The sequence below is a fragment of the Leopardus geoffroyi genome, chromosome B4 (assembly GCF_018350155.1).
Source record: "Leopardus geoffroyi isolate Oge1 chromosome B4, O.geoffroyi_Oge1_pat1.0, whole genome shotgun sequence".
NCBI lineage: Eukaryota > Metazoa > Chordata > Mammalia > Carnivora > Felidae > Leopardus > Leopardus geoffroyi.
The window spans coordinates 15,386,691-15,408,510 of record NC_059341.1 but is presented as its reverse complement, the minus strand read 5'-3'; the positions used below and the strand labels follow the sequence as shown (position 1 = coordinate 15,408,510).

General features: G+C 37.8%; 1 protein-coding gene across 3 annotated transcripts in view; it reads left to right on the top strand.

The window, feature by feature from the left end:
* RSU1 (Ras suppressor protein 1) overlaps window positions 1-21,820 on the top strand; it is a 203,424-nt gene that overhangs the window by 134,777 nt on the left and 46,827 nt on the right. The gene's annotated exons all lie outside the window — the stretch shown is intronic.

Sequence of the window (21,820 nt, the reverse complement as noted above, 5' to 3'; positions counted from 1 at the left end):
TTCTTTGTTTTCTTTTTAAACTGGCTCCTTTAGTTCGGCATAATGATTTTGAGAGTTGTTCTTGCATGCATCAGTAGTTCATTTCTTTGTATTGTTAGTAGTAGGCCATGGAGTGGGGATACCATAGTTCATTTATCCAGCTGCCTGTTTGTGGATGTTTGGGTTGTTTCCAGTTTGAGGCTATTGCACATAAACTTGTGATGGGTTTTTGTGTGCAAGTCTTTGATTGGATATGTGCTGTTCTTTTTTTATGTGGAGTGGGATGGATGCATCATATGGTAAGTATAGATTTACCTTCCTAAGTAACTGCCAAACCATTTTCAATATGATGGTATCATTTTCTGTACCAACCAGCGGTGTCTAAGTGTTGTTCCTCCATATCCTTGTCAACATTTTGCATGGCCAGTTTTTTCATTTTTATCCATTAGAGTAGGTTCCCATTATGGTTTTGATTTGCATTTATCTGATCAAAAATGATGTTGAGCTTTTGCCTTCCCTCTATCTTCCTTAGTGAAATTTTCAAATCCATCCATTTTTAATAGTTTATTATTCTTTTGAGATTCTTTATGTGTTCAGATAGAAATCCTTTTTCAGTTGTATACTTTGCAAAGCTTTTATGTCTTTCTGTGATTTCTCTTTTCATTCTCTTTGCAGTGTCTTTTGAAGAATATTTGTAATTTTGTTGAAGTCTAGTTAGTTCTTTTATGGATTGTACTTTTGGTGTCCTATCCAAGTATTCTTTGCCTAATTCAAATTAATAAGTTTGTCTCCTTTGTTTTAGTCCAGAAAATTTATAATTTTAGGTTTTGCATTTAGGTCTATGATTCATTTTGAGTTCATATTTTATATGGTATGGGGTGTGGATCAAAGTTCATATTTTTTTGCATATTCAATATTTTCTACCCATTTGGGTGCAGATTGGTTGATTATGTTGTTTAAGTTTTCTGGATCCTTTCTGATTTTCTGTCTGCTTTTTCTATCAGTTATGGAGAGAGGGGCGTAAGTCTCAGACTATAATTATGAATTTGTCTGTTTCTCTTCTCAGTTCTGTCAGTTTCTGCTTCATGTAGTTTCAGGCTCTGTAATTAGATTTATAAATATTTAGTTTGTTTATGTCCTGTTGATTGATTCCTTTTACATTATGAAGTGAAATTATTTAGCGTAGTAACATTCTTTGGCCAGAAATCGACTTTGCTAAATATTAATGTAGCTGTACTCCATATTTATTTTCACTAATGTAAGCATGGTATATCATTTTCCTTTTTTGCTTTTTCACTTCTTTATATCTTTATGTTAAAGTGAGTTTCTTGTGGGCAGCATATAGTTTGGACCCATTTTTCCATCTCATATGACAGTCTCTTTTAATTGGGGTTTGTTAACCATTTACACAATGTGATTAGTGATGTGGACAGGTTTGAATCTATCCTTTAGTATGTTTTTTTTCCTATTCCATCTGTTTTTCCCCACTTTTATTTTTTTGTGCCTTTTGGATTGTATATTTTTGAAGACCTCATCGTTATTTTGTTGACTTACCAGTTGTAATCTTTTCTAATTTTAGGGTGTGCTTTAGTGTTTATAATTTACACTTTGACATTTCACAGTGATGTTACACTTCACATAGAGTTAGGAGAACTTTAACATAATATACTTGGATATCTCATCCTCCAGATGCTTTTGTTGTCATACATTTTACTTCTAATGTTATTAACTCCACATTACATTTTTATTATTTTTATATCAGTGAAATCTATTTTGTAGAGATCTAAATAGAAGTAAAGCATCTTATACATCTTGTTATGTATTTATGCATTTAGGTATTTACGCATTTTTAGTGCTCTTCACTCCTTTGTGTAGGTCTGTATTTCTATCTATATTTTTCCTTTTATTAGAAGGACTTCTGTTAGCTTTTCTTATTTTCTTATTATGTATGAATTATTTCGGATTTCATATACTGCCAAAACTCTTCCACGTTATTTTTTTGAATGATATTTTCACTGGTTTAGAATCTTGGATAGGCAGTTTTTTGTCTTTCATTAAAGGTTTTGTTCCACTATCTCTCACTTGAATTGTTCCTGACAAGAAATCTGCTGTGTTCCTTCTGTTCCTTTGTATGTAACCCTTTCGCCCAACCTTGGATGCTTTCAAGGTTGTCTCTATCACTGGTTTTGAGCATTTGATTTTAATGTGCCTTAATGTAGTTTTCCTCGCTGTTTGTTTGTTTGTTTGTTTGTTTGCTTGGGGCTTGCTGAGCTTAATGGATCGGTGGGTTTATAGTTCTCATCAAATGTGAAAATTTTCAGCAGTGGTTTTTACAAATATTTTTTTCACTCTCCTTCCCCATCCCTGTCCCCCAGTCTTGACTCTCTTTTCAGGACTCTGTTTATACATGTTTTATTTAGCCTCTTGTAGTTGTTCCACAGCTATGTTCTGTTCGTTTGTTTAATCCTGTGTTCTGAGTGTCATTTTAGATCTTTTTTGTTACTTTGAATTAAAATTTGATAACTATCTCATTATAGTTTTCATCTCATGATTATTTGGATCTTTTTTTTTTTATCTCTCACAAAAGTCAGGATACTGATTAACTCTGGAGGAAAAGGAGGAGATGTCAGGGAGAATGGCTCTACCTTGTTTTCATTCTTGTCCTAGGTAATGGTTACACGATTATTCATTTTTAAATTCTTGTTAAATGAACTTGCATTGTTAAAAGGATATATATTTTATGCACTTTTTGGTAATACTTCTTTTTTACAGTTTAAAAACTGTTATAAATGACTTGAAAATACAGTGATTTGGTTTTACATTCTATTAGATTAAACTCCCATGACAGAAAGAACTGGAGGAAGTGATATGTTTTCAGATATATTATTAGTAATAACATTTTCATTGTTTTTGAAATGATTGTGTATTTATTATAGTATAAAGCAAAGAGTAATTATGTTAGTGTAATTAAGGATTAAAATTTTCAGTAAAAGAGCAAGGAGATAACAAAAATTAGAGAAGTTAAATCCTACAATCATAAATTAGAATTGGAAATACAGGAAAAACTAATGATTTTTTTTTTCCTTAAAAAAATTTTTTTTTCCTGCCCACCAAAGAGACCTAGAAAAAAAATGACTAATACAGTAGCGATACCACTCTTAGCTTCTGGACTGTTGTCTTTTTTTTTTTTTTTATTATCTATTTATTTTGGGGAGAGCACAAGTAGGGGAGGGGTAGAGAGAGGGGAACAGAGGATCAGCAGAGATCCCAATGTGGGGCTCGAACTCACAGACCACGAGATCATGACCTGAGCTGAAGTCGGATGCTTAACCACCCTGGTGCCCCTGGATTGTGTCTTTAAATACCATTCCCCACTGAAAGAAGTCAGGGATCTTTAAAAAAAATAAAATAAAAAAGCTAATTCCAGGTCTTTATGAGGAGAATATACAACGGAGCCTGTAATATCCTGTCAATCTAGAAAGCAAGGCACGCTATCAAAGACTGTGTCAGAAGAATTTGAGATGCCAGGTTGAAGAGGGTCCCACTGGCCAAAACTGGGACTGTTTGGATTATCAGTAAGAATAATAACTACAGTTTATTAAAACACATTCAGCATGTTTTCAGAAAATCTCAAACAAAATGCAAATATCTGTATCTATCTATATCTATCTATCTATAGATAGATAGAGATAGATAGATATAGATATATAGATAGATAGATTAGATAATCAGGAAATTTGGATAGTGGATATTTGATGAGAGTAAGGAATTTTTAGATTTGGTCATAGTTATGGAGGAGGGAAGTAGAAGTGAAAATAAATGAAATAGAACATGCCCTGTATAGATAATTTTTGAAACGGGATGGATGGCTACATGGGGACTTATATTATTCTCTTGACTTTTGAGTATGGGTAAAAATTTTCCAAATAAAGTTGACAGTATTTTAAATGTAATGAATGAAGAATTATTAGTGCCACTGTCATAGAATTGTTGTGGAGATAGTGCCTGTTAAACTCCATGTTACATTATTTGACCTTAAAATAATAAAAATAGCTCAGATCCCATGCCCTCCACCCATTTCTTCCCACCAAGCTGTAAAAGATTGTTTTTTCATCCCACAGTTTGGAGCTGAAAGTGCCTGTGGAGCTATCCGTGGTGCTGACCAGTGCTGTCCAACAGGGACCCAGGAGGAAAGGGAGGAGGCAGGGCAGGAAGGAATGAAAGATGAGTTTGGTGTTATATACCCTGAATTTGACTTTTCTGGACTACCCTCAATGGAGAGAGATCTAATAAGGATGATGTTTTATGGTCCTAGAATTTAGGAAGCCAATTAGGCTAGAGATAGAGTTCATCTTTCTTTTGGCTAAGTCTTCCCAGGGCCTCTCCTTTAACTAGATACCAGCCTGCCAACTAAGGAGGAAAATTTGGTCATAAATATATATAACGTCATATCAGCAATTTGGTAAATGTAAACATAAATTTAAACGTCCGGCCATATTTATATACAACAGTCCTTTTGATAAAACATAGCCACCTGGAATCATGTCGATGGATGATACTCCTGAAGGAGAAAATTAACATTACAGTTAGAGAAATGTAAACCACCTTCACAGGTGGAAAACAAGGTTACTGCAGCGTGATTACTTTTATTTACAGATGTAGGAAAGTTAATAATGAGGGAGACCAGAACAAGGGGAGTAGAAAGGAGATAAAGTGGGAATGGTCTTAAAATTTATATAGAAGGCCTTTTGGGCTGCATTTGTAACTGAAAAAGGAGTAAAACCTGTTTGTTTCAAATCTGTTTCCAATGCTTTGTTTTACTGTTCAAATTTTATAGAAGTATAAGTATCATGAAATCATAGAGATTATCTCATTTCCCTCCTTATTTTTCAGGTGATGAAATTGAATCCCCAAATGATTAAATGATCTAAGATTAGCTAGCTAGTTCATGTCATATTGTGTTCCTTGAACCTCTTCAAGCGTCTGAAATATTTCTCCTACCCAGCACCCCTCCTCCCCCACAGACTGGTTAATTCCCACCATTCTGCAAATTTTAAGTTAGGGATCCCTTTATCTGAGGAGTCTACCCCACTGCCCTCACCCCTTGATGAGATCAGATAATTACAATAGCAAGAAAGCACCCACATCTGTTTATTGAAGACTTACTAATTAATCATCATAACAACTCTATGAGGTAGATAGAGGTTAGTGGCACTTTGCAGAGGGTGAAACTGAAATACAGGGGCACTAATTAACTAACTTGCCCAGCAATATAATTATATGTGCTAGAACCAGAATTCAAACGCAGTCTTACTCAAGGTCTGAGGTCAACTCACCACACTTTTCTATTGTCAAGATACCTTGTGGCTTCCTTGGCACTTACTGCTCTTATAATGTTATATTTATCTGTGAGATTATGTGATACAAGGCTCATTGCATATATTTTTTCATATGTAGAGTTACTACTGTATTTTTATAGTATTATTCTCATTGCACTGCACTGTCATACAGTTACCTGTGGTACCATAGTACAACTGCATTGTTAGAAGAACTCTGAGAAAATGCACACCTGGTGCACCCTAGGTCATGTCAGTTGGTAAGTACGAAATAATTGAGGGGCTTTAATTATAAACAGGCTTAGAGGTGACTTAGCTTGAGACCCAAGACAGAGTCTCACCTGGTATGCAAGGCTCTTAACTTTTATTCCCTACTTCTTTTTGGTACCCGTACTAAATACAGTTAGAAAAGTGAATCTGGAAAAATTTGTTGCTTTCCAGAGCTGATTTTTTAACTAGATTGGCAGCTAGGTATAAGTTTCATCCTTGCTAAGTTTGAAAAACTTGTTGGTTTTATCCTTGAGAACAAGATGGATCCAGGGTCTTTATGATACGGTGGTAGTTAACATAACTGTCTGAACCAGTCTTTTGGGTATGGACCATTAGGAAAGGCTAGAGTAAATATTTTCAAATTAGCATGTAATTCGACGGTGTAGTTGTTAATGTCCTCATTCAGTTACAGCAAGAGGTGAGTACTTCTTTGTCCTTTCTTTGGTCTTTAAGATGCATTCGTTTCTGTGTGTATTCCATGTCGTCGTGTATATATTTTGTGTGGTGCAGATAGGATTTATTATTTCAAATCATATCCTTGAACTTAGTTCAGCGGTGTTATCTCTAGGGTATAGAAATACATTTGGCAAGTGATCAGCAGTGTATTCTGGTATGCAAAAACCTAGCTGTAGAATAAAAATTGAGTTATAAAATTAATCTATAAAATAGTCACAGATAAAATGGTGAAGAGACTAGAATTAATCTTAAGAAAGAACAAGACAAAATGCAGATATCCTAAAATCAAAAATAGTAGTATTCATGAAAGTGACAATCAATTATTTAATTCCAAGGACAGATACATTATAGTCTAAAAATATATTTCAGATTCACAATTGCCTAGCTATTTTATGTGGCAGAATACCAGCTTTGCATATTTATTAAAATTATTCATAACTGCGTAGCTGCCCAGATGAACTGTTGAGTTCTTGTTCCTTGATTCAATATATTATCTTGTCCATTTTATCATGGCACTGTAATAGAACTTTGTCTAAATTTTAGAATGATCCATGGAATATTTTCAGTATCACCATCTCCTAAATACATATTTTATCATTTCTATTTTGCCTAATGTGATCTTTTACATAGCTTTAGAAGAAATCATCTGTCTCCATAGGAAAATCACAAGTTGTTTTTTTTTTTTTCCTTAAGGGAGTGTATTTCAGACAGAAATCTTTATTTAGTATGGGAAGTTATTGTATCATTAATCTTCAGGTGTCGAAATATTCCCGTTACCTAAAAATTCGGACAAGATGTGTATTCTTCAGAATAATAGAAAATAGAAGTGCGCGATCTTTATGTAGATTTTTATGGAGAGCTGTGTTTGCTTTAGGTGTTGTTGAGTCGTGTGTTGCTGTGGCCAGTCAGTGTGACAGTAGTTGTGGTGGTGAGTCCTGGAGCTGAAATGCCTTCATTTCATATCCTAAGCCCACCACTTATTATTTATTTATTTAACTTTTTGAGCACTATCTCATCTCTAGTATTGAATGATAATGGTGTCTGCCTTGCAGGGTTATTAAAGAAGATTCTATGAGATAATGCAGATAGAGCACTGAGAACACATCCCTAAATTGGTACAAACTCAGAAGATGATGTTAGGAAAGAAGAATAAAAGCTTTTTAAACTAGAGAATATTAATTATACTAGAGTTCCTAGGAGTCTCAGACAGTCTAGTTTAATCCCCTCTCTCTTTGTGTGGATGAAAAAGGCAGCTGTAAAAGATTGAGTGACCTCTTCAGGATTATCAAGCTAGGACAGCAGACTCTATAACCCGTCTTCTGGCTCAAAGTTAAGTGTTCCATCTATTTTACTAAAATGCTGACTTATCCACAGGCACATTCATTGAACCTGTCCTAGATGTCATTGTGTTATGTATGTGACTTCTTATCCAGTATATAACACTTCTAGCTCCTCTTGATTTGATGTCCTAGTGGTTGTTAATCCTCTAGAAATACATTTCTGTACACCCAAGAGTCATGGAGAAAACTATTGACTGTCCTCGAACTAGCAATGTCCTCAGTGAATGTGAGCAGCTCTATCTGAATGCCTCGATGGGACAATAGCCGTATCCGTCGGAAAAGGGAATGCCCTTGAAGTGGTGTAGAATTTCCCTGGAGATCTCATAAATTTCTAACATTAAAATGAACCCTTTCTTCCTTATAAATCAGAGTCATGTGTTAAAGGAGATGTATTAGATGCTTCTCAGCTATTATGTTTTAGTGTGTTCTATAAAATTCTCAGTAAAGGAAAGGTCAGTGTTTGTACCGTAAACAGTGTTCACGGGGGCATATTTAACCCCAGTCCCTTTTGGAATTCCTGGAGTGTATATTAATCGAACTTGTTCCTCTTTGAAAGTGCCCCATTACTCACCACCTCCCAGATTGACCCCACTGCCTGCCTGGGCATTCTCTTTGTTGGAGATACTGACCACCCTGAGTCTGGGGCCAGTCTTTCATCAAGGGAAAAAATGAAAAGGAGTGATTTCACCTCTTTAACAGCATGGGGTTAGGCTCTCGCCTTCCCACTCAGCTGCACTTTTGTATCTGTGGTTAAAGTAACAAGATTGTCGTCACACTGCCTCATGGGGTGTGCCGAGTGGAGTCCTTCTTGTGTGTTTTCATGGAGACCACGTGTGAGACTGAGAGTGACCAATGGCTGACCTTTGCATACTGACGACACAGGTGGTGGTTCCTGCTCCACGAGTGGCGAGTGTTGTGACCTTTCTGGTTGTCAGCACCGCTCCCAGCCTGCCAGCCTCCTGCTCTGAGCACACGATGGGAGAGCTAATGGCCGCAGGCTTGCTCTGCAGAGCAGTGTTGAGGCTTAATTGAAGAATATTTTTAACCCATTACCAGGAGCAGTAGGAGGAAATGTTCAGAGTCTTGATGAAGCTTTGCAGCTCTTTCCATTTAAGAGAGTAGATCCCCAAATGAACAAATTATAACCTAAAATAGTAATCCATCTTTATTTTTAATCCCTTCATCTTCCCAAGATAAAGACTCTTCACTCGGAGGGCACAAAAAGGGGCAGAACGAGGGAGGAGGTTACAAATGATTCTTCCTCCTGGTGAATGTGAACACACAGTGCCCCTGGTTTAGAGCAGGATGGCTTTGGATGGACCATTCTGAAAAACCTGTTTCAGAACGGTAGTGGACATGTGTGCTAGTCTAGTCATGACCCATAGAGAGGTGACTGGTGGATACTTCAAGGTGTACAGGCCACGTGAAGAGAAGGCAACAGTCCAAGGAACAAGAGTGGGCTTTTCATTATGTCATGATTTCTGACTCCTTTCTTGTTTTTATGAGTAAATATGCTTTCATGCTTTCAAATTTAGAGGGGCTTTTCAAAGACTGCTGAGAGATGCCCCCCAAACTATCCTCACCGCCAACATCCCAGTCAGCCTTGGCTTACATTCAAATTTAACCTTCTCTTTAATGCCACAGAATAGTCTTCTTTTGCTTGATTCCTTTATTTGGCCCTTCATTTCAAAACGGCAAGAAAAAGTGCTTCCAGTTTTTTTCTTTAATTAAAGTAAGCATGAATTAGCATATGAACTATCAGAGAATATCTAACTAATTGATGTCTGGAAGCATCTGGGCTTTAAACACACAGAATTTGAAGGGCGTTTTCGTTTATTGATTCTTCTCTACAGTCTCTGATTTTTTTTTCATGTTTCCAATAGTCAAAAATATACTTTTTTTTTTTTTAAGTTTATTTATTTATTTTTGTGAGAGAGAGCTTGGAACAGAGAGAGAGGAAGACAGAGAATCCCAAGCAGGCTCCATGCTGTCAGTGCAGAGTGCTGTGTGAGGCTTGAACTCATAAATCATGAGATCATGACCTGAGCTGAAATCAAGAGTCAGACGCTTAACTGACTGAGCCACCCAGGCCAGACGCTTAACTGACTGGCCACCCAGGCCAAATTATGGTGTATCTTAAATATTGGATCACAAGGATTTCCGGTCTTTTGCTTCATGAGATATCCAGTCACAGAATTCACCTATGTTTCTCAAAGAAAAGTGCTACCTATAGCTACCCTGGCCACATGGGGTAAAATGATAAGTGAAAATGCTTTGTCTTAAGCATTTGTTCACAGGAACATATAAACGTCAGCCTGATGAATGTAGTATCAGATTAGACCAGCTGCATGGGAGCTGCAGAGTGCTTTTGGTCTAAATGTTGTAGTTTACAGAAAAGCTGTTATTTCAGTCTCTCTTGCCTACTTGCATGGTCAGCTAAATTCAAACATCTCTAAAAGGCACTTGCAGAACAAAAGATGACCATGGTTTGGCTGGGTGGACAAAAAAGAAAATATGGTAAATGGTAGTGTATGGGAAAGCAGATATTCTGGAAGCCTTTTCACCCTGAAAGACTAGATGCAGAAAAAAATCAGAGAAACTTGCCTTGTAGATGTTCTGTTCAACTTGGAAGAGAGTAAGGGAAATCTGTAAGGCAAAAAGTCTATAGTAATTTGAAACCAAAGTGGTACGGTAGAGAGGCCAGGACTGCCCTACTGGGACTGCCTGCATCAGGGACTCGCAGCTTAACTGCCTTGGGCAAAAAGAGACGAGGAGTTCTGGGGTCTGGGTACAGTCGGAAGGCCAAACATGAAACACTCTCACAGAGCAAGAACCTTCACAGAAACTGTACCCTCAGGTGCAGGTGCAAGTGAGAGCTGGACAAGAAAGTGAGCTCCCCAGGAAAAGGGAGCAGTTGAGGAAAACTGTTTTGCTGTTGGTCTAAGGGGAAGGAAGGTAGTAACGTTGTAGCCATCATCTTTGAGCATTTGTTACTACAAGCTTGTTTTCAGTGAGTCTGGGGCATAAATTTACAATTCTTGCAAGGTCGTGGAAACCCTAGCCTAAGAAACTTAAATAACAAGCTTCTGGATTGGCAGAACCCTCTGGACCTGGTAAATACAAGCATTTAAGTCCTCTCTGGAGGAAAACATTAACAGTCCTGTTCTCTCAGAAGGTCCTACAGATTCAGCTTATACAAGGTTACCTATAAAAAAAAAAAAAAATGCCAGACACTCAACAGAGAAATCCAGAAATTACCAAATGGGGAATAACACAAGGCATAGTTCACAGAAGTCAACAGAAACAATAAACAGATTAGATCCGCCATGCCTAAGAACACTGGGATGCTGGCTTTGGATATAAAACCAATGTACAGGAAGTCCATACGAACAAAATTGAACAAGGAATAAGAGACCATCAAACATAGAAAGATCTGAAAAGGAAGCAAATAGAATTATAAGAAAAAAAAAAAGAATAGTTGGAAATAAAAACTCATTAGTGGGTTAAGTAGAAGATTACACACAGCTGAAGAGGGGTGAATGGCCTCAAAGATTAGGAAGGACATGTGACATGAAGGGCAGAGAGATGGCGGGGGTGAGAAAGAGTCGAGAGTAAGTTAGAGGGCTGATAGAAGGAGAAGGTGGAACATACGTCCATTTGGAATTCCAGATGTTAAAATCTTGAAAATGGAGGGAGTGGTCCAGAATTGAAGGATCTGAAACTTCATCCAAATAACAATTTAATAAATAAGGAAAATTTTGTCTTTATTTTAGTAAATGAGCTTGCTACAATTTCACAGATGGTTTTTAAAGACGCAAGACTCCTGGGCCAAATGCGAAGGATCTTATTACAGCGTAGGAAGCAGCATGAGCTATATGTTCAAGCCAGCTCCCCCTGCCCCCCATGTCCCCTGGGGGTGATGCAGAGTGGGACATGCAGAAAGTCAGAGTCACATCCAGAGACCCCCCAATCTTTTAAAATGGACTATAGAGGCACCTGGGTGGCTCGGTCGATTAAGCATCCGACTGTTGACTTCTGCTCAGGTCACAATCTCATGATTCATGGGATGAAGCCCTACATCGAGCTCTGCACTGATAGCATGGAGCCTGCTTAGGATTCTCTCTCTCTCTCTCTCTCTCTCTCTCTCTCTCTCTCTCTCAAATAAATAAAACTAAACTTAAAAAAATTTTTTTTGGAGAAAATAAAAATAAAATGGACTATAAGCAAATCTGCCCTTTGTTTGGCCAGGAGGGAGACATTATTTTATCTCCAGGACAGTAAACAAATCTGCTCTCTGCTCCAGAGGGAGACTGTCTTCTAAGGTTGTTTGCTATACAGATATCCTTGGAAAGTTATCCCAGAGCCAAAGCTGTCAGTGTCTGTGCTCACAAAACATGCAGAAATAGGAGTCCAGTGGAAAATTATTTCCTAGTAGCAGAGGTAGTTTGTTTAAGGTATCAAGACAGAATTTTCCAGAAATGTTGAAAGTTTAGAATGCTCATACGGAGACAACAGCCTGCATAACAAGCAACGTAAATACATATTTAGACATATCATGGTGGTACTGCGGGCTCCCAAAGAGAAAGCATAGTTCAAATTGACAGGCTAGTTCTAGAATTCTTTGGAAAAGCAAAGGGTCAAAAATAACCAGGACCTTTCCAAAAGAGAACCAGAAAAGGAGAGATAAGATGTCTTGCCTTATGGAGACCAAGGTCTGTTATAAACCTATAGTAATTGGGGGGCCTGGGTAGCTCAGTGGGTTAAGCGTCTGACTTCCGCTCGGGTCATGATCTCACGGTTCTTGAGTTCGAGCCCCATATTGGGCTCATTGCTCTCAGCACAGAGCCTGCTTCAGATCCTCTGCTCCCCCCTCTCTTTGCCCCTCCCCAACTTGCGCTCTCTTAAACACTAAAAAACAAAAACTATTGTAATCAAGACTATGGAATTAGGGTATTGGTGTAGACAAAGAAACCACTGGAACTATATAGAAAGCCTATACACAGTACCATGCATACATGCAAACTTGCTTTATGACAGAATGCATGTTGCAGATCAGTGGGGAGAGGATGAACTGTTCATTAACGATGCAGTTACAAGATTATACATGTGAAGAAAAAAAAAAAAACAGACTGTGACATACACAGAAAGTCAGTTCCAGGTAGATTAAATAGTTGAATCTTTAAATTTTTTTTAATGTTTATTTTTGAGAGGCAGAGTGTGAGCAGGGGAGAGGCAGAGAGAGAGAGAGAAAGACACAGAATCTGAAGAGGCTCCAGGCTCTGAGCTGTCAGCACAGAGCCCAACGTGGGGCTTGAACTCACAAGCCGGGAGATCATCACCTGAGCCGAAGTCGGATGCTTAACTGACTGAGCCACCCAGGCGCCCCTAAATAGTTGAATCTTTAAATCATGGAACAAAGTTTTAAGAGGAAAGTAAAACTGGAATTTTCCTTTTTGTAATTAAAAACAAATTTTTTTTAATCTTTGTTTATTTTTGAGAGAGAGAGAGAGAGGCAGAGTGTGAGCAGGGGAGGGGCAGAGAGAGAGGGAGACACAGAATCCAAAGCAGGCTCCAGGCTCCGTGCTTGAACCCACGGACCGTGAGATCATGACCCGAGTTGAAGCCAGAGGCTTAACTTAGACTGAGCCACCCAGGTGCCCCAAAACTGTGGAATTTTCAATGAACCAAAAAAGAGAGAGAGAGAGAGAGAGAGATTAAGACTGAGATTCTCTCTGGGAGTTTAAGGAAGAAACTGGCAACAAAAGTGATGTTGGTAAGTGCTGTCTAGCTGCATGTATGGATCCATGGTTTTCAGACTGTATCATACACCTTATGACAGAAAGTGTTAGTGAAGATGAGGCTGAAAATTTAAGACCTGAGGCAAAGCCAGGGGATGGAAAGTTTGTGGACATAATTTCTTTAGCTGAAAGTGATCTGCAGAGGAGACGAGGTGCTGGGGGCTGGTGAAAGCCCAGTGAACACGAGGTCTCTCCCTGTGCTCCAGCAATGAAACATGCAAGTACAAAGCCGTCTGAAGGATCCTTCCTGAAACTCGAAGACCTAAGCACGGTGGTCATACGTTTTTATAAATGAGACCACCAGACTTCCTGCACTAAGACTTTGTATTCAACTTAGTTTAATGTAGATTTGAAATTAGCCTTATCATAAAATAAAAGAAACTGAATGCAAAAAAAAAAAGTGGGGGGGGGGGAGGGGGGAGGATTTCTCATACCAAACCCAAAATACACAAACTGCTAGGGAAAATAATTGATAAATTCAACTATATGCAAAATAAATGCTTTATCAAAAGGATATCTTTTTTTTCAACGTTTATTTTTGAGAGATAGAGACAGAGTGCGAGCGGGGGACGGTCAGACAGAGAGACAGAGAGACAGAGACATAGAATCCCCAGCAGGCTCCAGGCTCTGAGCTGTCAGCACAGAGCCCGATGTGCGACTGAAACCCACAAACCGTGAGATCATGACCTGAGCCAATGTTGGACGCTTAACCAAATGAGCACTCAGGCACCCCAAAGGGTATCTTGAACAAATTGAAAAGACAAGCCCCAGTGGGGAGAAGTAATCTTGCAACATATATCACTGACGATGGATTAGTATCTAAAACAGATAAAGAAATCATATGAATAAAATAACAATAGGTTAGAGGTATGAACACACGTTTTTAAAGAAAAGGAAACATGACTGGTGAATGAACGTAGACGACAATCAGCCTCCGTAATCTGAGAGCCGGAAATTAAAATCACAGTGATACCATTTGATATCTACCAGTTTGGCCAGATGAAAATTTGGGGCAGTACTGTTGGTGGGGAAGGATGAGAATAGAGAGGATTCTCATGTTCTTATCATCTTATTCCCTTCCAAGACCCAGGCAGCCAAATACAGTCTGACTTTGCTTGCGTTTTATCACATGTAAGGAGAAAAGTAACTTAAAAAAGTTACATTGCTTTCTTAATAAGCACTAAGTTATCTTTGAAGCCAAAATATTCTCTGCTCAAACCTTGAACACGGGGGTAGATTTGGTTTATATTTTCAAGAGGAAAGAAAGATCTGCTGAGAGATTCACAACATACCAGATGACACCAGGTTTTTGTTGTTGTTGTTTGTTTGTTTTTAATCCCAACCCCCAAGTTTAGAAAATTCAAAAGAAAATGTTAAGGAATAGTCTTCTGTATCATGCTTTTATTTCTGTTGTGATTTAACTTGGCATACAAGTTACGTGCAAAATGAAAAATCAAAATACAAGACGCACAGTGATTAGAGGAAAGGAAAAGGCATAAGCCACTAGAACTCCTTGTGTTTGAGATGAAGACATTCATGCCACAAAACCCGATTATCCACTAGAAAAAGAATCCTTTGGAAAATCTTGTGCCGTGACATGGGCCAAGGAGGACTGAAGACTCAGATGACCACGGTTTCAAGAGCGGTCTGTGGGGATGACCCTGGGGCAACTAGATGAAACTGTGGGAGAGGCAGGATGAGAATTTTCCAAACTCTCAGGAACGCACCAAAGTCTAATTTCAAGCTCTAGAATTGTTTACCCAATAGTTGCTGTCGTTGAGCATGGTTAAGATGTGTGGTAATGTTAAAAAAAATGAAGAGAACCCCCTCCCCACCCCCCGCCAAAGCTAAAACTCTAACCTAGAATAACTACATGGACACTGTTGCCTGCTTCTTTCAATTGGTAGCTTTTGAATAACTCAGTATCTGTGAAATCTGTGTATACATACTCTTATTATCCAGCAGCCTTTTTATTGAAGAGGTCTTAATGCATGAATTAAACTAGACCATCAAGTTAGTTAGCTGGTTAGCCAGATGAGTTATAGGAAATACAGGAAGTTACCATTTTGGGGAGAAATTTCCCAGCTCAGATTAGAATACTTGTCAAACTTGGTGGCAGGAGACTAGGTCTGAATCAATATTTCTGCCTGGAAGTCACATAACCTCTGTGAGAGATTAATGTGGTTACTGTTGGACTCTGTATTTTCCATCAGCTAAGTATGTGCACTTGTCATTCATATTTTGTTTTTAGCTTGTAACACTGACAGAAAAATCTCTGCGGAATAAAGAACCAGTTTCCTGAGTGTACAAAGCTGTATTGTATTTGCATGTTTCCAGGATTTAAGTGAAGGGTGTTTTTTCCTTGAAACATTATTTATCCTTTTGATTCTTCTATTTTTATGGTACTGAAAAACATTATAGACAGCTACTAAGATACTTAGTGTCTCATTTTGTTTCTGCTGATTCTAATTTTGTTGATTAAATAGTACAAGAGATTTTTTTTTTATTATCATTAAATGACATATTCTCACAATTTTTTTCTGTAAAACCCTGAGTAAAATTTCTCACTTTTGTTAAAGCTACTCTACTTTGTGTATTACATAATGTGTTTATGGAAGTACATCATAAGCCATTTCTGTTAGGTGAGGTGAGTCATTCCAGTTTTACCTCTGTTAATTCAAGTACGTGATTGGGCATATGGTTTGCATGCTTGCTTGGCCAAGGATGCATGATGGAAGGGAGTTTTGCAGTCACCAAGAAATCATTTGTACTTCATCACAACCCCACCCGAAAGTCACTGGCTAAAGCCTTAAAAGAAGTGGGATTCTTTAGCTTGCTTTATTTCACTTTATTTTGTACATGATTATAGTACTCTTAACAAATAAGTCAACAAAAACTTAACCTCATTTATAATAGCAATGATGGGAAATACCAGAGGCCCCACCATATATGATTAAGGAAATAATGATGCAGGAATATGATTGAATGCTACACAGCCTTTTAATGTATAAAACGAATGGCTTTGGAGAATTTTCATAATATGTTATGAATTTAGAAAGCAGGCTATATACCTATACTTACAAGCCCATTTGTATTAAAAAAAAAAAAAAAAACTTTGAAGGATGGACCTTAAATATCTATAGTTTTCTTGGAGTGCCTGGGTCGCTCAGCCGGTTAAGTACCTGACTCTTGATTTTGACTCTGGTCATGATTTCACAGTTCATGAGTTTGAGCCCCACATTGGGCTCTGCACTGACAGAGTGGAGCCCGCTTGGGATTCTCTCTCTGCCACTCTCCCACTCACGCGCACGCTCTCTCAAAAAAAAAACAAAACTATATATATACATGTGTATATATATATAGTTTTTGCAAGTGGTAGTATTGTATGTGGTGTCTATTCTTTATGCTTTCTATTACTGTCTGATTTTTCTCTAACAACATACAACTAAACATTTTCAGTCACATCATGTAAATAGATGTTCTAATAAAATTTCTTAAAGTATTAAGGGAAAAAAGGAAACACACAGTGCATTTTTGTTATTATAGCACTGTTCAAATAATTGTTACAGAGTTAGTTATATATGCGTTATTATGTATACACATATACAAAATTATATATAACAGTTATATAACTATTGATCATATATGCCACATGTTTTATTGCTAAGCCCTTCATGTAAGTTTTCTTATTGATTCCTCAGAATAATTTATGAAGTTGAAAGAAAATGTAATCATCCCCAGTTTATAGATAAGCAAACTGAGGCTTTGGCCAGTTGGATTTTTTGCCCTCAGTCATGCAGCTACTGAGTGACAGAGCCCAGCTCTGGACAGGAGTCTGAGACTCAAGCCTGTGCTCGTAAGCACCACACTTTTGTCATGTTGCCCTTTTTTGGTTGTCATTAAATGTTAGCCGTGGTTTTGCCTTTATCATCCTATAACTGGTCTCCATTTCTCATGGTGGAAGAACATACAAACTCCATTTGAGAGTTAATATTACAGATTGTCACAGTTGAATTGAAATGGGTGGTTCGCACCCATATGACATTCTGAAACATCCACTGAGTAGTCAGTAGATTGTATTTTGCACATTTTACAGAGGAATGCAAAATGCATGTTTCTATTTAGGAAGGAAAGATATATGTGGGTTGCATCAATGACTGCGATTTTGAAATTTATACCGATTTGCTTCTTGGTGGGGAGGCTGTGTGTTTTAAGTTTGGAGCAAGTGCAGTGAACCACAAAGGGCAAATTATTTGTGCTTCAAGGTCATGCGGTGACTGAGGCTGGGCAGCTGAGGTTACCAGAGAGCATATGGAAGGAAGGGCATTGCTAGTGCAGAATCGTGTGTGTGTAGGAAGCCAAGGGGTATACGTGAGAACACTGCTTCCAGGACCAGCCAAGGCATCCATTACCTCTGGTGTCACGTTTGGGCCTCAGTGAACTTGTGTGTAATCCCTTTGAGAGTCCCATTCTTTCCCACTTCCTGTGAGATTCCCAAAAAGCACATCTTGGTAACTAATCCACGGAAAACGCAGTCTTGTCTGGCATTTTCTTCTGCCTGCTCTCCTAAAGTCAAGTACAACTAACTTTAATCAAATCGTAATTAAAAATTGTGCTAAGAGAATAAAATTATACTCAACATATCTAGTCAGGGAGCTCTTAGGCTGTTAAGCGTTTAGCTGATATATATTTGCATACCCAAGTATAATGTTGCAGATTTGAAGCCACGGAATGAATGAATATTTAAGAAAAAGAACCCTTGATTGTTTTAGTTCATGTGCATAGTTTCCAGCACATTTATACTCGCCCATCCTGTGTGGAGGCGAGGCGGAAAGCCTCATCTCTACTATATGAAGCTAACAGTGGTCCTTCTTTTTATGTTTTACACACCACACACACATTATGCACACAGAGTATTGTTTTGTGAGATGAGTTATGTGTGGGAGTCCGAGAGCTATTTGCATCCTGGCTCGTTCCTAATTGTGTATCCTTAGGCACATCACTGAACTCTTCTGGGTCTTTCATCGACTTTACAACGGAGATGCTCCTCGTCGCCTAGTTTATTAAACAAAAGCTTCTTTATTAACTGTAGATAATGTATGTCAAGTCATACAAAAATATGAGGCATCGTTCCTTCCCTTTTTTCCCCTGCTCCTGGGAGCACCATTTGAGTCTTTGGAAAGATTTTTTTTTTTTTTTTTCAATGGTGACTCAGAGTTTGATGGTTTATCCCTCTGCTCCATTCCTGTTTTTCTATCTCTCCCCATCCCCACCCCCCCGCAGATGTTCTCAGTTCTCCCTTTTATATTTTTCTTCTCTTTAAGAAAGTTAAAAAAAAAAACTAACAGAAGACTGTTAATTTTGCATCTAATGCAATAAAATAAATATATGTTTGGAATACATCTGTAAGTTTTTTTTTTTCATTGAAGTTACATAATATAATGCGTAGACCGTAAGCATGTAGTTCCCTGAGTTTTTACAAATGAATATATCGAGGTCCCCCCTGTCAGGATATAGAACATTCCTGTCACCTTGGGAGTTTTGGCAGAAGCTTGTCTGTGTTTGGGTATGGTTCATTTTCTCCAGATTCCTCCTTGATCTTCTTGCTTTGGGGCATTGTCCATCACCTCCTCACGTTGACTGTCCCTCGTCCATAGCCTCACAGCAGACTTTCTGAATTAGCCCCTTTGGCCGAGGACATGACTTTTGAATGGGAGACAATTTGCTTGCTTTTTCTATATGATTTTTCCCGTGTCCATTCTCCCCACCCCGCTCCAGGTCTCTCTTCCCATTACTAAATTCTGCTGGCAGTATGTTTTATGGTTTACCACTACTGTGATTCAGCCTCCACGGAGGTCATGTAAGGGTTTTGGAATGTTCCATATCAGAAACGTTTTGGTGTTTGACATTATCTGACCCCTTCCATTACCCAGAATTTCCATAGTTGTTGTGTACAGAAGTCTTTCTTCCCCTCAGAAATTAGCAAAATGTACTAAAAGTCTGGGTGATTGTCAATTTTAGGAAATTCATCTCAGAGGCAAACCAGGAAGTACTTTGCTTATTTGCCTTATTTTTTTTTTCCTCCTGCAGATAGATGATGGCTCTTGATTAGTACAGAACTCTCCGTCTTGTGTTTTAAGTCACTTATCTGTGATTTTTTAAAAGCATTCCTTAGATATAAAGGATGACCATAAGTAAGGTTTTTAAAGTATTACTGAACATTGCCAGCCATCATTCTGTTTTTATCTTTTGAATCAATGACTAAACTAATACTTTTGGAATAATTCGTCAAATGAGCATTGCTTATTGGAACTGTTTTAAAAAGATCGAAAGTATGTTTGTTCTACCTTCCCTGTGTATTTACACCTATTCGATTTTGCTTTATGAGCAGCAAAAGCAAACTGTCACTATTTGCTGTAAATTGAAGCTTTTAATAACTATGTCTGTTCTACAACATTTGTCAGCTTTGAATATTCTGTCAGTAGAAAATAAAAATAGCAGGGGAAACTCAGCAGCAGTGACATGGAGAATTTATCTGCTTATGCTAAAGGAAGGTAAAAAATACAATCTTGAAGGGTGAGCATTTGGCATTTTTCCTTCAAATGTAAATTTGAACTGGCTCTTCCTCGAATAAATTTTAGATGAAAAATAGGCAAAATAAGTGAATAAGTTTTGTCATTAAACACAGAACACCTTTTAGCCTAGAGAGAATAGAGCACCTTTTAACCTAGAAAGAAAAGAATGAAGAGGTAATTTTGTGTCATTGATTCAATCGCACATGCCTTGTTTGACATCAGCTTGAAAAATAAACTTTAGACGTAACATAAAAAGAAACATGATAGCTCAGTAGTAAAAACTTAGACTATAGCCTATAGCATTTAAATTTTTAAACTATTTCGTAGTAAAAATTCATGGGCAGAGAATCATCTTGGATATGTGACAATAAAAAATTAATTTATCTAATAAAGATGATGCTAGTAAATCAGATCTAAATAAATTCCATAGTTCACATTTTTGTTCATAAATCATATGCATCAGTTATAAATATTAAAATCCTGAATGAAATATATATTATGAAAAATTCACTGCCTTCTCTTTTTTAGACAAAAACATAAAAAGTCTTTCAGGGCTTCCTGTCGTTGATTTTCAGAGTGTTAGTTTAAATTCACTTCTTGCCGTCATGTCTCTTTCTTTTCGGTACCTGTCTGTTAGAGTCTCTCCTCAAAAGATACCCTTTTCACTATGGTTATCAGTAGCAGCGAGTGTTTATGAAGCAACTACTGTGTGCCATGTTTGACAAACACCGACAGTAGGTCATTATGTCGAGTAGGAAGAAAAATGTTGCTAAACTCATGCTTCGCTGTCTATGCTACTACTTACCGTACAGTCTTTATTCAAACCTCTGTTGTATCGGGAAGGTGATAAATGGAACAGTACCAGCCTGCTTATTATCTTCTCAACCTTGTGACGTGCCCGCAGATACAGAGGATCTTTAAAACAACCAGAACGAGCTAAGAAGATGGTCTCTGCTTTTACAGAGTGGACATGCCTTCATGTTTCATTTGTTTTTGTTTTTGTTTTTTTTTAAACATAATTTATTGACACAGTGGTTTCCATACAACACCCAATACTCATCCCAACAAGTGCCCTCCTCAATGCCCGTGCCTTTGTGCTTTAATTTAGTTTTGTATTAGCATTATTCCATTATTACAGATTGAGCCTAAGGGAAAGAAGCAAGTTAATTATTGTCTAAAGTAATGAGATAATTGCATGCGTGTAAGTTGACAAAGCATTCTACAGGTGTGTTACTTTGTGATGAGAAGTGCCTGCTCCAAACTCATCCTTTGTAGGGAGTGGAGTTGGGGAAGAGCTTTAGAGAGCAGAACAGGTCTTGTTTTTTAAACAGAAGTCCTCAACTAGTGTTCAGTACTATAAAAAGTTTTCGATGGTTATGCAGTTGGGAATTCATTTTATCACTGTGTGTAGATGGGTTTTTTTCCAATAAATGTCCTTAATGTCTTACCAAATTTCATTTCAATCAAGGTTAAGGAGTGATTTCCAGTAACATTGGGCCGTTCAGTCAACCACTCATGATGTGTGAAGATCCTTGTGTCTTTTTCCTGCCAAGGATCTTCATGCTGAGCTCAGTGAAGAACTCAGTTGTGTTCCATCCATCCCCCTACAGAAGTCACTTGCCTGTGAAGAATTTAGTGGGGAGGAGAGGAGAGGATGTTTCTACCCCTTGGTGCATTTTTCTCTATCGTGATTTGCAAGATAGTGGTAACAAAGCCTTTGATTTCCCTTTCTTTCTTTTCGTGCCTCTCCCATGTAGCAAAGTTAAAATCTTCGTCTTTGTCTTCTTTTCTTAGCTCTGATTTTAAGGACCTCTTAGGGTTTACAAAGCTCTGTCTTGGGTTCTTTCAGGTACTGTACTCCTTTTTAAAAGCTGATAAGATTCTTCCCTTTGAACGCACTTTTTCTTTTTAATTTTGTTAATTGACTTGGATAAATAAGTTATCCTAGTTGTTTGGATGTTGAAGGAATAAGATGCGTATCTCAGACAGGGAGAGTAATTTAATTCTGTTTTCAAACACGCTGAGTATTGTGTCTTCGCGATTCACAAGGACCCCTCCTAATCTAC